General features: G+C 36.8%; 9 non-coding genes across 9 annotated transcripts; all 9 read left to right on the forward strand.

Moving 5' to 3' along the window:
• The first annotated feature begins 2,452 nt into the window (after positions 1 to 2,452).
• On the forward strand, positions 2,453 to 2,524 carry TRNAG-UCC (transfer RNA glycine (anticodon UCC)). The gene has a single exon. It is a non-coding gene; the product is annotated as a tRNA-Gly (tRNA).
• Positions 2,525 to 3,705: 1,181 nt separating this feature from the next.
• Positions 3,706 to 3,777, forward strand: TRNAG-CCC (transfer RNA glycine (anticodon CCC)). The gene has a single exon. It is a non-coding gene; the product is annotated as a tRNA-Gly (tRNA).
• A 96-nt stretch (positions 3,778 to 3,873) lies between these two features.
• On the forward strand, positions 3,874 to 3,945 carry TRNAG-UCC (transfer RNA glycine (anticodon UCC)). Its single transcript has one exon. It is a non-coding gene; the product is annotated as a tRNA-Gly (tRNA).
• A 1,181-nt stretch (positions 3,946 to 5,126) lies between these two features.
• Positions 5,127 to 5,198, forward strand: TRNAW-CCA (transfer RNA tryptophan (anticodon CCA)). The gene has a single exon. It is a non-coding gene; the product is annotated as a tRNA-Trp (tRNA).
• Positions 5,199 to 6,546: 1,348 nt separating this feature from the next.
• Positions 6,547 to 6,618, forward strand: TRNAG-CCC (transfer RNA glycine (anticodon CCC)). The gene has a single exon. It is a non-coding gene; the product is annotated as a tRNA-Gly (tRNA).
• A 2,769-nt stretch (positions 6,619 to 9,387) lies between these two features.
• Positions 9,388 to 9,459, forward strand: TRNAG-UCC (transfer RNA glycine (anticodon UCC)). The gene has a single exon. It is a non-coding gene; the product is annotated as a tRNA-Gly (tRNA).
• Positions 9,460 to 10,808: 1,349 nt separating this feature from the next.
• On the forward strand, positions 10,809 to 10,880 carry TRNAG-UCC (transfer RNA glycine (anticodon UCC)). The gene has a single exon. It is a non-coding gene; the product is annotated as a tRNA-Gly (tRNA).
• Positions 10,881 to 13,309: 2,429 nt separating this feature from the next.
• Positions 13,310 to 13,381, forward strand: TRNAG-CCC (transfer RNA glycine (anticodon CCC)). Its single transcript has one exon. It is a non-coding gene; the product is annotated as a tRNA-Gly (tRNA).
• A 1,518-nt stretch (positions 13,382 to 14,899) lies between these two features.
• Positions 14,900 to 14,971, forward strand: TRNAG-UCC (transfer RNA glycine (anticodon UCC)). The gene has a single exon. It is a non-coding gene; the product is annotated as a tRNA-Gly (tRNA).
• Positions 14,972 to 15,151: the final 180 nt, after the last annotated feature.

Below are 15,151 nucleotides of genomic sequence, written 5' to 3' on the forward strand. Positions count from 1 at the left end.
GAGTTCGATTCTCAGCCAACGCATGAATTGCTTTTCACATTTGGTGATGCTTTTAGTCTGTTTTAGTTTTTCGTGTTCAGTCTCAGGCTCTTCTTTCTTCTTAGAGTTTAGCAACCACGAAAATGAGAAAAAAATTGAAGAGAATATTTCTTAGCTTTTTTTCAACTGTCTCATCTAACTGATCTTCTGCTCTTCAGTTGTTGATTAAACACTTTGTAGGGTTAGTCTCCAGTAGGAAAGCAATGTCAGGGTTGGCATTGGTGTTATGCTGGTGGGTGTAGTTTCTTTTAAAACAATAGGCAATAGTTTAATTCTTGAAGAACTCATTGTTTTTTTGCATTTGGTGGTGTTTGGACTCTTTTTCACGTTCTGTGCTAAGGCTTATGCTTTTATTTCTTTCTTGGTAACACTTTAGCTACCTTAGTTGGCAAAAAGCAAAGCTAATTGAGAGAATTTGTAGGCAGAGGTGGAAAAGCTACATAACTGATTCCAAAAACTCCTCTGTCTTTAGAGTTAGTGTTAAAAATGCCAAAAATGGCAAAGGTCTTTAGGGGTAATTTGGTGCTGGTGCTGATGCTTTGTAATCTGTTTGAGCTAAGGCTCATAGTGTACTTTCTTTCTTGGTTAGAGTTTAGTTACCTTATTGGCAAAAAAGTGAAAATAATTGAGAGAATTGTAAGAATTGGGGGAAAAGCTATATAGCTGATTCACAAGAATTCATCTTTGAGTTTTGGACAATGCTTTGCCTTGTTTTTAAACTTTTTAGTAATTGGCTCTTTCAAGACATATTCAATCCTCCTTTTTTAAGTAAAACTTTAGCAGATTTAACCGCCAAAATCCCAAACCAGTCAAGTGGGTTCATGCATTGGTGGCATAGTGGTGAGCATAGCTGCTTCCCAAGCAGTCGACCCGGGTTCGATTTCCAGCCAATGCAATACTTATGTAGTTTTATTTCTGGAATATCATACATTTTACAAACTATTTTGTAATGTTAGTGCAGAAAATGTAAAAAAAAAAAGCTGACGTTGTAAGCATTGGTGGTATAATGGTGAGCATAGCTGCCTTCCAAGCAGTTGACCCAGGTTCAATTCCCGGCCAATACAAAACATCGGTGTTTTATTTTTTCAGGCACATCATACTTTTTACTAACAATTTTGTAGGGTTAGTGCAGAAAATGTGAAAAAAATGCTGGGTACCTTAAGCATTTTTGGTGTAGTGGTGAGCAAACCTGCCTTCCAAGCAGTTGACCTGCGATTGATTCCTGGTCAATGCAATACTTATGCGCGAGTTTTTTTCCTGGCACGTCTTACTTTTTACTAATAATTTCGTATTGTTAGTGCAGAAAATGTAAGAAAAAAACATGGCTTCTGTAAGTGTTGGTGGTATAGTGGTGAGAATCGCTGCCTTTCCATGTAGTTGACTTGTGTTCGATTCTCAGCCAACGCATGAATTGTTTTTGACATTTGGTGATGCTTTTAGTCTGTTTTAATTTTTCTTGTTAAGGCTCATGCTCTTCTTTCTTCTTAGAGTTTAGCAACCACGAAAATGAGAAAAAAATTGAAGAGAATATTTTTTAGATTTTTTTCAACTGTCTCATCTAACTGATCTTCTGCTCTTCAGTTGTTGATTAAATACTTGGTAGGGTTAGTCTCCAATACGAAAGAAATGTCAGGGATGGCATTGGTTTTATGCTGGTGGGTGTAGTTGCTTTTAAAACAATAGGCCATAGTTTAATTCTTGAAGAACTCATTGTTTTTTGCATTTGGTGGTGTTTGGAATCTTTTTCACTTTCTGTGCTAAGGCTTATGCTTTTATTTCTTTCTTGGTAACACTTTAGCTACCTTAGTGGGCAGAAAGCAAAGCTAATTGAGAGAATTTGTAGGCAGAGGTGGAAAAGCTACATAACTGATTCCAAAAACTCCTCTGTCTTTAGAGTTAGTGTTAAAAATGCCAAAAATGGCAGAGGTCTTTAGGGGGAATTTGGTGCTGCTGTTGACTCTTTGTAATCTGTTTGAGCTAAGGCTCATAGTGTACTTTCTTTCTTGGTAAGAGTTTAGTTACCTTATTGGCAAAAAATGAAAATAATTGAGAGAATTGTAAGAATTGGTGGAAAAGCTCCATAGCTGATTCACAAGAATTCATCTTTGAGTTTTGGACAATGCTTTGCCTTGTTTTTAAACTTTTTAGTAATTGGCTCTTTCAAGACATATTCAGTCCACGTTTTTCTAAGTAAAACTTTAGCAGATTTAACAGCCATAATCCCAAACCAGTCAAGTTGGTTCATGCATTGGTGGTATAGTGGTGAGCATAGCTGCTTCTCAATCAGTTGACCCGGGTTCGATTCCCGGCCAATGCAATACTTATGTAGTTTTATTTCTGGCATATCATACATTTTACAAACAATTTTGTAATGTTAGTGCAGAAAATGTAAAAAAAAAAGCTGATCCTGTAAGCATTGGTGGTATAGTGGTGAGCATAGCTGCCTTCCAAGCAGTTGACCCGGGTTTGATTCCCGGCCAATGCAAAACATGGGTGTGTTTTTTTTTCAGGCACGTCATAATTTTTACTAACAATTTTGTAGGGTTAGTGCAGAAAATGTGAAAAAAATGCTGGGTACCTTAAGCATTTTGGTATAGTGGTGAGCAAACCTGCCTTCCAAGCAGTTGACCTGCGATTGATTCCTGGTCAATGCAATACTTATGTGGGTTTTTTTTTCCTGGCACGTCTTACTTTTTACTAATAATTTTGTATTGTTAGTGCAGAAAATGTAAGAAAAAAACATGGCTTCTGTAAGTGTTGGTGGTATAGTGGTGAGCATAGCTGCCTTCCAAGCATTTGACCCGGGTTCGTTTCCCGGCCAACGCATGAATTGTTTTTCACATTTGGTGATGCTTTTAGTCTGTTTTAATTTTTCGTGTTAAGGCTCATGCTCTTCTTTCTTCTTAGAGTTTAGCAACCACGAAAATGAGAAAAAAATTGAAGAGAATATTTCTTAGATTTTTGTCAACTGTCTCATCTAACTGATCTTCTGCTCTTCAGTTGTTGATTAAATACTTTGTAGGGTTAGTCTCCAATACGAAAGCAATGTCAGGGTTGGCATTGGTGTTATGCTGGTGGGTGTAGTTGCTTTTAAAACAATAGGCCATAGTTTAATTCTTGAAGAACTCATTGTTTTTTTGCATTTGGTGGTGTTTGGAATCTTTTTCACTTTCTGTGCTAAGGCTTATGCTTTTATTTCTTTCTTGGTAACACTTTAGCTACCTTAGTGGGCAGAAAGCAAAGCTAATTGAGAGAATTTGTAGGCAGAGATGGAAAAGCTACATAACTGATTCCAAAAACTCCTCTGTCTTTAGAGTTAGTGTTAAAAATGCCAAAAATAGCAGAGGTCTTTAGGGGGAATTTGGTGCTGCTGTTGACTCTTTGTAATCTGTTGGAGCTAAGGCTCATAGTGTACTTTCTTTCTTGGTAAGAGTTTAGTTACCTTATTGGCAAAAAAGTGAAAATAATTGAGAGAATTGTAAGAATTGGTGGAAAAGCTCCATAGCTGATTCACAAGAATTCATCTTTGAGTTTTGGACAATGCTTTGCCTTGTTTTTAAACTTTTTAGTAATTGGCTCTTTCAAGACATATTCAGTCCTCCTTGTTCTAAGTAAAACTTTAGCAGATTTAACGGCCATAATCCCAAACCAGTCAAGTTGGTTCATGCATTGGTGGTATAGTGGTGAGCATAGCTGCTTCCCAAGCAGTTGACCTGGGTTCGATTCCTGGCCAATGCAATACTTATGTAGTTTTATTTCTGGCATATCATATATTTTACAAACTATTTTGTAATGTTAGTGCAGAAAATGTAAAAAAAAAAGCTGATCCTGTAAGCATTGGTGGTATAGTGGTGAGCATAGCTGCCTTCCAAGCAGTTGACCCGGGTTCGATTCCTGGCCAATGCAAAACATGGGTGTTTTTTTTTTTCAGGCACGTCATACTTTTTACTAACAATTTTGTAGGGTTAGTGCAGAAAATGTGAAAAAAATGCTGGGTACGTTAAGCATTTTTGGTGTAGTGGTGAGCAAACCTGCCTTCCAAGCAGTTGACCTGCGATTGATTCCTGGTCAATGCAATACTTATGTGGGGGGTTTTTTCCTGGCACGTCTTACTTTTTACTAATAATTTCGTATTGTTAGTGCAGAAAATGTAAGAAAAAAACATGGCTTCTGTAAGTGTTGGTGGTATAGTGGTGAGAATTGCTGCCTTCCAAGTAGTTGACCCGAGTTCGATTCTCAGCCAACGTATGAATTGTTTTTCACATTTGGTGATGCTTTTAGTCTGTTTTAATTTTTCGTGTTAAGTCTCAGGCTCTTCTTTCTTCTTAGAGTTTAGCAACCACGAAAATGAGAAAAAAAATGAAGAGAATATTTCTTAGCTTTTTTTCAACTGTCTCATCTAACTGATCTTCTGCTCTTCAGTTGTTGATTAAACACTTTGTAGGGTTAGTCTCCAATATGAAAGCAATGTCAGGGTTGGCATTGGTGTTATGCTGGTGGGTGTAGTTGCTTTTAAAACAATAGGCCATAGTTTAATTCTTGAAGAACTCATTGTTTTTTTGCATTTGGTGGTGTTTGGACTCTTTTTCACTTTCTGTGCTAAGGCTTATGCTTTTATTTCTTTCTTGGTAACACTTTAGCTACCTTAGTTGGCAAAAAGCAAAGCTAATTGAGAGAATTTGTAGGCAGAGGTGGAAAAGCTACATAACTGATTCCAAAAACTCCTCTGTCTTTAGAGTTAGTGTTAAAAATGCCAAAAATGGCAGAGGTCTTTAGGGGTAATTTGGTGCTGGTGCTGACTCTTTGTAATCTTTTTGAGCTAAGGCTCATAGTGTACTTTCTTTCTTGGTAAGAGTTTAGTTACCTTATTGGCAAAAAAGTGAAAATGATTGAGAGAATTGTAAGAATTGGTGGAAAAGCTCCATAGCTGATTCACAGGAATTCATCTTTGAGTTTTGGACAATGCTTTGCCTTGTTTTTAAACTTTTTAGTAATTGGCTCTTTCAAGACATATTCAGTCCTCCTTTTTTTAAGTAAAACTTTAGCAGTTTAACAGCCATAATCCCAAACCAGTCAAGTTGGTTCATGCATTGGTGGTATAGTGGTGAGCATAGCTGCTTCCAAAGCAGTTGACCTGGGTTCGATTCCCGGCCAATGCAATACTTATGTAGTTTTATTTCTGGCATATCATACATTTTACAAACTATTTTGTAATGTTGGTGCAGAAAATGTCAAAAAAAAGCTGATCCTGTAAGCATTGGTGGTATAGTGTTGAGCATAGCTGCCTTCCAAGCACTTGACCCGGGTTCGATTCCTGGCCAATGCAAAACATGGGTGTGTTTTTTTTTCAGGCACGCCATAATTTTTACTAACAATTTTGTAGGGTTAGTGCAGAAAATGTGAAAGAAATGCTGGGTACCTTAAGCATTTTTGGTATAGTGGTGAGCAAACCTGCCTTCCAAGCAGTTGACCTGCGATTGATTCCTGGTCGATGCAATACTTATGTGGGTTTTTTTTTCCTGGCACGTCTTACTTTTTACTAATAATTTTGTATTGTAAGTGCAGAAAATGTAAGAAAAAAACATGGCTTCTGTAAGTGTTGGTGGTATAGTGGTGAGAGTCGCTGCCTTCCAAGTACTTGACGCGAGTTCGATTCTCAGCCAACGCATAAATTGTTTTACACATTTGGTGATGCTTTTAGTCTGTTTTAATTTTTCGTGTTAAGTCTCAGGCCCTTCTTTCTTCTTAGAGTTTAGCAACCACGAAAATGAGAAAAAAATTGAAGAGAATATTTCTTAGCTTTTTTTCAACTGTCTCATCTAACTGATCTTCTGCTCTTCAGTTGTTGATTAAACACTTTGTAGGGTTAGTCTCCAATATGAAAGCAATGTCAGGGTTGGCATTGGTGTTATGCTGGTGGGTGTAATTGCTTTTAAAACAATAGGCCATAGTTTCATTCTTGAAGAACTCATTGTTTTTTGCATTTGGTGGTGTTTGGACTCTTTTTCACGTTCTGTGCTAAGGCTTATGCTTTTATTTCTTTCTTGGTAACACTTTAGCTACCTTAGTTGGCAAAAAGCAAAGCTAATTGAGAGAATTTGTAGGCAGAGGTGGAAAAGCTACATAACTGATTTCAAAAACTCCTCTGTCTTTAGAGTTAGTGTTAAAAATGCCAAAAATGGCAGAGGTCTTTAGGGGTAATTTGGTGCTGGTGCTGACTCTTTGTAATGTTTTTGAGCTAAGGCTCATAGTGTACTTTCGTTCTTGGTAAGAGTTTAGTTACCTTATTGGCAAAAAATTGAAAATAATTGAGAGAATTGTAAGAAGTGGTGGAAAAGCTCCATAGCTGATTCACAAGAATTCATCTTTGAGTTTTGGACAATGCTTTGCCTTGATTTTAAACTTTTTAGTAATTGGCTCTTTCAAGACATATTCAGTCCTCCTTTTTTTAAGTAAAACTTTAGCAGATTTAACAGATATAATCCCAAACCAGTCAAGTTGGTTCATGCATTGGTGGTATAGTGGTGAGCATAGCTGCTTCCCAAGCAGTTGACCCGGGTTCGATTCCCAGCCAATGCATTACTTATGTTGTTTTATTTCTGGCATATCATACATTTTACAAACAATTTTGTAATGTTAGTGCAGAAAATGTAAAAAAAAAAGCTGATCCTGTAAGTATTGGTGGTATAGTGATGAACATAGCTGCCTTCCAAGCAGTTGACCCAGGTTTGATTCCTGGCCAATGCAAAACATGGTTGTGTTTTTTTTTTCAGGCACGTCATAATTTTTATTAACAATTTTGTAGGGTTAGTGCAGAAAATGTAAGAAAAAAACATGGCTTCTGTAAGTGTTGGTGGTATAGTGGTGAGCATAGCTGCCTTCCAAGCAGTTGACCCGGGTTCGATTCCCGGCCAACGGATGAATTGTTTTTCACATTTGGTGATGCTTTTAGTCTGTTTTAATTTTTCGTGTTAAGGCTCATGCTCTTCTTTCTTCTTAGAGTTTAGCAACCACGAAAATGAGAAAAAAATTGAAGAGAATATTTCTTAGCTTTTTTTCAACTGTCTCATTTAACTGATCTTCTGCTCTTCAGTTGTTGATTAAATACTTTGTAGGGTTAGTCTCCAATATGAAAGCAATGTCAGGGTTGGCATTGATGTTATGCTGGTGGGTGTAGTTGCTTTTAAAACAATAGGCCATAGTTTAATTCTTGAAGAACCCATTGTTTTTTTGCATTTGGTGGTGTTTGAAATCTTTTTCACTTTCTGTGCTAAGGCTTATGCTTTTATTTCTTTCTTGGTAACACTTTAGCTGCATTAATGGGCAAAAAGCAAAGCTAATTGAGAGAATTTGTAGGCAGAGGTGGAAAAGCTACATAACTGATTCCAAAAACTCCTCTGTCTTTAGAGTTAGTGTTAAAAATGCCAAAAGTGGCAGAGGTCTTTAGGGGTAATTTGGTGCTGGTGCTGACTCTTTGTAATCTTTTTGAGCTAAGGCTCATACTGTACTTTCTTTCTTGGTAAGAGTTTAGTTACCTTATTGGCAAAAAAGTGAAAATAATTGAGAGAATTGTAAGAATTGTTGGAAAAGCTCCATAGCTGATTCACAAGAATTCATCTTTGAGTTTTGGACAATGCTTTGCCTTGTTTTTAAACTTTTTAGTAATTGGCTCTTTCAAGACATATTCAGTCCTCCTTTTTCTAAGTAAAACTTTGGCAGATTTAACAGCCATAATCCCAAACCAGTCAAGTTGGTTCATGCATTGGTGGAATAGTGGTGAGCATAGCTGCTTCCCAAGCAGTTGATCCGGGTTCAATTTCCAGCCAATGCAATACTTATGTAGTTTTATTTCTGGCATATCATACATTTTACAAACTATTTTGTAATGTTAGTGCAGAAAATGTAAAAAAAAAAGCTGACGCTGTAAGCATTGGTGGTATAGTGGTGAGCATAGCTGTCTTCCAAGCAGTTGACCCGGGTTCAATTCCTGGCCAATACAAAACATCGGTGTTTTTTTTTTTCAGGCACGTCATACTTTTTACTAACAATTTTGTAGGGTTAGTGCAGAAAATGTGAAAAAAATGCTGGGTACCTTAAGCATTTTTGGTATAGTGGTGAGCAAACCTGCCTTCCAAGCAGTTGACCTGCGATTGATTCCTCGTCAATGCAATACTTATGTGGGGGGTTTTTTCCTGGCACGTCTTACGTTTTACTAATAATTTCGTATTGTTAGTGCAGAAAATGTAAGAAAAAAACATGGCTTCTGTAAGTGTTGGTGGTATAGTGGTGAGAATCGCTGCCTTCCAAATATTTGACACGAGTTTGATTCTCAGCCAACGCATGAATTGTTTTTCACATTTGGTGATGCTTTTAGTCTGTTTTAATTTTTCGTGTTAAGTCTCAGGCTCTTCTTTCTTCTTAGAGTTTAGCAACCACGAAAATGAGAAAAAAATTGAAGAGAATATTTCTTAGCTTTTTTTCAACTGTCTCATCTAACTGATCTTCTGCTCTTCAGTTGTTGATTAAACACTTTGTAGGGTTAGTCTCCAAAACGAAAGCAATGTCAGGGTTGGCATTGGTGTTATGCTGGTGGGTGTAGTTGCTTTTAAAACAATAGGCCATAGTTTAATTCTTGAAGAACTCATAGTTTTTTTGCATTTGGTGGTGTTTGGAATCTTTTTCACTTTCTGTGCTAAAGCTTATGCTTTTATTTCTTTCTTGGTAAGACTTTAGCTACCTTAGTTGGCAAAAAGCAAAGCTAATTGAGAGAATTTGTAGGCAGAGGTGGAAAAGCTACATAACTGATTCCAAAAACTCCTCTGTCTTTAGAGTTAGTGTTAAAAATGCCAAAAATGGCAGAGGTCTTTAGGGGTAATTTGGTGCTGGTGCTGACTCTTTGTAATCTGTTTGAGCTAAGGCTCATAGTGTACTTTCTTTCTTGGTAAGAGTTTAGATACCTTATTGGCAAAAAAGTGAAAATAATTGAGAGAAATGTAAGAATTGGTGGAAAAGCTACATAGCTGATTCACAAGAATTCATCTTTGAGTTTTGGACAATGCTTTGCCTTGTTTTTAAACTTTTTAGTAATTGGCTCTTTCAAGACATATTCAGTCCTCCTTTTTTAAGTAAAACTTTAGCAGATTTAACAGCCAAAATCCCAAACCAGTCAAGTGGGTTCAAGCATTGGTGGTATAGTGGTGAGCATAGCTGCTTCCCAAGCAGTTGACCCGGGTTCAATTTCCAGCCAATGCAATACTTATGTAGTTTTATTTCTGGCATATCATACATTTTACAAACTATTTTGTAATGTTAGTGCAGAAAATGTAAAAAAAAAAGCTGACCCTGTAAGCATTGGTGGTATAGTGGTGAGCATAGCTGCCTTCCAAGCAGTTGACCCTGGTTCAATTCCTGGCCAATGCAAAACATTTCTGTGTTTTTTTTTCAGGCACGTCATACTTTTTACTAACAATTTTGTAGGGTTAGTGCAGAAAATGTGAAAAAAATGCTGGGTACCTTAAGCATTTTTGGTATAGTGGTGAGCAAACCTGCCTTCCAAGCAGTTGACCTGCGATTGATTTCTGGTCAATGCAATACTTATGTGGGGTTTTTTTTCCTGGCACGTCTTACTTTTTACTAATAATTTCGTATTGTTAGTGCAGAAAATGTAAGAAAAAAACATGGCTTCTGTAAGTGTTGGTGGTATAGTGGTGAGAATCGCTGCCTTCCAAATATTTGACACGAGTTTGATTCTCAGCCAACGCATGAATTGTTTTTCACATTTGGTGATGCTTTTAGTCTGTTTTAATTTTTCGTGTTAAGTCTCAGGCTCTTCTTTCTTCTTAGAGTTTAGCAACCACGAAAATGAGAAAAAAATTGAAGAGAATATTTCTTAGCTTTTTTTCAACTGTCTCATCTAACTGATCTTCTGCTCTTCAGTTGTTGATTAAACACTTTGTAGGGTTAGTCTCCAAAACGAAAGCAATGTCAGGGTTGGCATTGGTGTTATGCTGGTGGGTGTAGTTGCTTTTAAAACAATAGGCCATAGTTTAATTCTTGAAGAACTCATAGTTTTTTTGCATTTGGTGGTGTTTGGAATCTTTTTCACTTTCTGTGCTAAAGCTTATGCTTTTATTTCTTTCTTGGTAAGACTTTAGCTACCTTAGTTGGCAAAAAGCAAAGCTAATTGAGAGAATTTGTAGGCAGAGGTGGAAAAGCTACATAACTGATTCCAAAAACTCCTCTGTCTTTAGAGTTAGTGTTAAAAATGCCAAAAATGGCAGAGGTCTTTAGGGGTAATTTGGTGCTGGTGCTGACTCTTTGTAATCTGTTTGAGCTAAGGCTCATAGTGTACTTTCTTTCTTGGTAAGAGTTTAGATACCTTATTGGCAAAAAAGTGAAAATAATTGAGAGAAATGTAAGAATTGGTGGAAAAGCTACATAGCTGATTCACAAGAATTCATCTTTGAGTTTTGGACAATGCTTTGCCTTGTTTTTAAACTTTTTAGTAATTGGCTCTTTCAAGACATATTCAGTCCTCCTTTTTTAAGTAAAACTTTAGCAGATTTAACAGCCAAAATCCCAAACCAGTCAAGTGGGTTCAAGCATTGGTGGTATAGTGGTGAGCATAGCTGCTTCCCAAGCAGTTGACCCGGGTTCAATTTCCAGCCAATGCAATACTTATGTAGTTTTATTTCTGGCATATCATACATTTTACAAACTATTTTGTAATGTTAGTGCAGAAAATGTAAAAAAAAAAGCTGACCCTGTAAGCATTGGTGGTATAGTGGTGAGCATAGCTGCCTTCCAAGCAGTTGACCCTGGTTCAATTCCTGGCCAATGCAAAACATTTCTGTGTTTTTTTTTCAGGCACGTCATACTTTTTACTAACAATTTTGTAGGGTTAGTGCAGAAAATGTGAAAAAAATGCTGGGTACCTTAAGCATTTTTGGTATAGTGGTGAGCAAACCTGCCTTCCAAGCAGTTGACCTGCGATTGATTTCTGGTCAATGCAATACTTATGTGGGGTTTTTTTTCCTGGCACGTCTTACTTTTTACTAATAATTTCGTATTGTTAGTGCAGAAAATGTAAGAAAAAAAGATGGCTACTGTAAGTGTTGGTGGTATAGTGGTGAGAATCTCTGCCTTCCAAGTAGTTGACCCGAATTTGATTCTCAGCCAACGCATGAATTGTTTTTCACATTTGGTGATGCTTTTAGTCTGTTTTAATTTTTCATGTTAAGTCTCAGGCTCTTCTTTCTTCTTAGAGTTTAGCAACCACGAAAATGAGAAAAAAATTGAAGAGAATATTGCTTAGCTTTTTTTCAACTGTCTCATCTAACTGATCTTCTGCTCTTCAGTTGTTGATTAAACACTTTGTAGGGTTAGTCTCCAATATGAAAGCAATGTCAGGGTTGGCATTGGTGTTATGCTGGTGGGTGTAGTTGCTTTTAAAACAATAGGCCATAGTTTAATTCTTGAAGAACTCATTGTTTTTTTGCATTTGGTGGTGTTTGGACTCTTTTTCACTTTCTGTGCTAAGGCTTATGCTTTTATTTCTTTCTTGGTAACACTTTAGCTACCTTAGTTGGCAAAAAGCAAAGCTAATTGAGAGAATTTGTAGGCAGAGGTGGAAAAGCTACATAACCGATTCCAAAAACTCCTCTGTCTTTAGAGTTAGTGTTAAAAATGCCAAAAATGGCAGAGGTCTTTAGGGGTATTTTGGTGCTGGTGCTGACTCTTTGTAATCTTTTTGAGCTAAGGCTCATAGTGTACTTTCTTTCTTGGTAAGAGTTTAGTTACCTTATTGGCAAAAAAGTGAAAATAATTGAGAGAATTGTAAGAATTGGTGGAAAAGCTCCATAGCTGATTCACAAGAATTCATCTTTGAGTTTTGGACAATGCTTGCCTTGTTTTTAAACTTTTTAGTAATTGGCTCTTTCAAGACATATTCAGTCCTCCTTTTTTAAGTGAAACTTTAGCAGATTTAACAGCCATAGTTCCAAACCAGTCAAGTTGGTTCATGCATTGGTGGTATAGTGGTGAGTTATAGCTGCTTCCCAAGCAGTTGACCTGGGCTCGATTCCCGGCCAATGCAATAGTTATGTAGTTTTATTTCTGGCATATCATACATTTTACAAACTATTTTGTAATGTTAGTGCAGAAAATGTAAAAAAAAAAGCTGATCCTGTAAGCATTGGTGGTATAGTAGTGAGCATAGCTGCCTTCCAAGCAGTTGACCCGGGTTCGATTACTGGGCAATACAAAACATCAGTGTTTTTTTTTTCAGGCACGTCATACTTTTTACTAACAATTTTGTAGGGTTAGTGCAGTAAATGTGAAAAAAATGCTGGGTACCTTAAGCATTTTTGTATAGTGGTGAGCATAGCTGCCTTCCAAGCAGTTAACCAGGGTTCGATTCCTGGCCAACGCATGAATTGTTTTTAACATTTGGTGATGCTTTTAGTCTGTTTTAATTTTTCGTGTTAAGGCTCATGCTCTTCTTTCTTCTTAGAGTTTAGCAACCACGAAAATGAGAAAAAAATTGAAGAGAATATTTCTTAGCTTTTTTTCAACTGTCTCATCTAACTGATCTTCTGCTCTTCAGTTGTTGATTAAATACTTTATAGGGTTAGTCTCCAATACGAAAACAATGTCAGGGTTGGCATTGGTGTTATGCTGTTTGGTGTAGTTGCTTTTAAAACAATAGGCCAAAGTTTAATTCTTGAAGAACTCATTGTTTTTTTGCATTTGGTGGTGTTTGGAATCTTTTTCACTTTCTGTGCTAAGGCTTATGCTTTTATTTCTTTCTTGGTAACACTTTAGCTACCTTAGTGGGCAGAAAGCAAAGCTAATTGAGAGAATTTGTAGGCAGAGGTGGAAAAGCTACATAACTGATTCCAAAAACTCCTCTGTCTTTAGAGTTAGTGTTTAAAATGCCAAAAATGGCAGAGGTCTTTAGGGGGAATTTGGTGCTGCTGTTGACTCTTTGTAATCTGTTTGAGCTAAGGCTCATAGTGCACTTTCTTTCTTGGTAAGAGTTTAGTTACCTTATTGGCAAAAAAGTGAAAATAATTGAGAGAAATGTAATAATTGGTGGAAAAGCTCCATAGCTGATTCACAAGAATTTATCTTTGAGTTTTGGACAATGCTTTTCCTTGTTTCTAAACTTTTTAGTAATTGGCTCTTTCAAGACATATTCAGTCCTCCTTTTTTTAAGTAAAACTTTAGCAGATTTAACAGCCATAATTCCAAACCAGTCAAGTTGGTTCATGCATTGGTGGTATAGTGGTGAGCATAGCTGCTTCCCAAGCAGTTGACCTGGATTCAAATCCCGGCCAATGCAATAATTATGTAGTTTTATTTCTGGCATATCATACATTTTACAAACTATTTTGTAATGTTAGTGCAGAAAATGTAAAAAAAAAAGCTGAACCTGTAAGCATTGGTGGTATAGTGGTGAGCATAGCTGCCTTCCAAGCAGTTGACCCGTGTTCAATTCCCAGCCAATACAAAACATCGGTGTTTTTTTTTTTCAGGCACGTCATACTTTTTACTAACAATTTGGTAGGGTTAGTGCAGAAAATGTGAAAAAAATGCTGGGTACCTAAAGCATTTTTGGTATAGTGGTGAGCAAACCTGCCTTCCAAGCAGTTGTCCTGCGATTGATTCCTGGTCAATGCAATACTTATGCGGGGTTTTTTTTCCTGGCACGTCTTACTTTTTACTAATAATTTCGTATTGTTAGTGCAGAAAATGTAAGAAAAAAACATGGCTTCTGTAAGTGTTGGTGGTATAGTGGTGAGAATCGCTGCCTTCCAAGTAGTTGACCCGAATTCGATTCTCAGCCAACGCATGAATAGTTTATCACATTTGGTGATGCTTTTAGTCTGTTTTAATTTTTCGTGTTAAGTCTCAGGCTCTTCTTTCTTCTTAGAGTTTAGCAACCACGAAAATGAGAAAAAAATTGAAGAGAATATTTCTTAGCTTTTTTTCAACTGTCTCATCTAACTGATCTTCTGCTCTTCAGTTGTTGATTAAACAGTTTGTAGGGTTAGTCTCCAATATGAAAGCAATGTCAAGGTTGGCATTGGTGTCATGCTGGTGGGTGTAGTTGCTTTTAAAACAATAGGCCTTAGTTTATTTCTTGAAGAACTCATTGTTTTTTTGCATTTGGTGGTGTTTGGACTCTTTTTCACTTTCTGTGCTAAGGCTTATGCTTTTATTTCTTTCTTGGTAACACTTTAGCTACCTTAGTTGGCAAAAAGCAAAGCTAATTGAGAGAATTTGTAGGCAGAGGTGGAAAAGCTACATAACTGATTCCAAAAACTCCTCTGTCTTTAGAGTTAGTGTTAAAAATGCTAAAAATGGCAGAGGTCTTTAGGGGTAATTTGGTGCTGGTGCTGACTCTTTGTAATCTTTTTGAGCTAAGGCTCATAGTGTACTTTCTTTCTTGGTAAGAGTTTAGTTACCTTATTGCAAAAAAAAAGTGAAAATTATTGAGTGAATTGTAAGAATTGGTGGAAAAGCTCCATAGCTGATTCACAAGAATTCATCTTTGAGTTTTGGACAATGCTTTGCCTTGTTTTTAAACTTTTTAGTAATTGGCTCTTTCAAGACATATTCAGTCCTCCTTTTTTAAGTAAAACTTTAGCAGATTTAACAGCCAAAATCCCAAACCAGTCAAGTGGGTTCATGCATTGGTGGTATAGTGGTGAGCACTGCTGCTTCCCAAGCAGTTGACCCAGGTTCGATTTCCAGCCAATGCAATACTTATGTAGTTTTATTTCTGGCATATCATACATTTTACAAACTATTTTGTAATGTTAGTGCAGAAAATGTAAAAAAAAAGCTGACACTATAAGCATTGGTGGTATAGTGGTGAGCATAGCTGCCTTCCAAGCAGTTGACCTGGGTTCAATTCCCGGCCAATACAAAACATCATTGTTTTTTTTTTCAGGCACATCATACTTTTTACTAACAATTTTGTAGGGTTAGTGCAGAAAATGTGAAAAAAATGCTGGGTACCTTAAGCATTTTTGGTATAGTGGTGAGCAAACCTGCCTTCCAAGCAGTTGACCTGCGATTGATTCCTGGTCAATGCGATACTTATGTG

The sequence above is a fragment of the Phyllobates terribilis genome, unplaced genomic scaffold, assembly GCF_046119375.1.
Source record: "Phyllobates terribilis strain yellow unplaced genomic scaffold, ASM4611937v1 Scaffold_3__8_contigs__length_932513732, whole genome shotgun sequence".
Lineage (NCBI taxonomy): Eukaryota > Metazoa > Chordata > Amphibia > Anura > Dendrobatidae > Phyllobates > Phyllobates terribilis.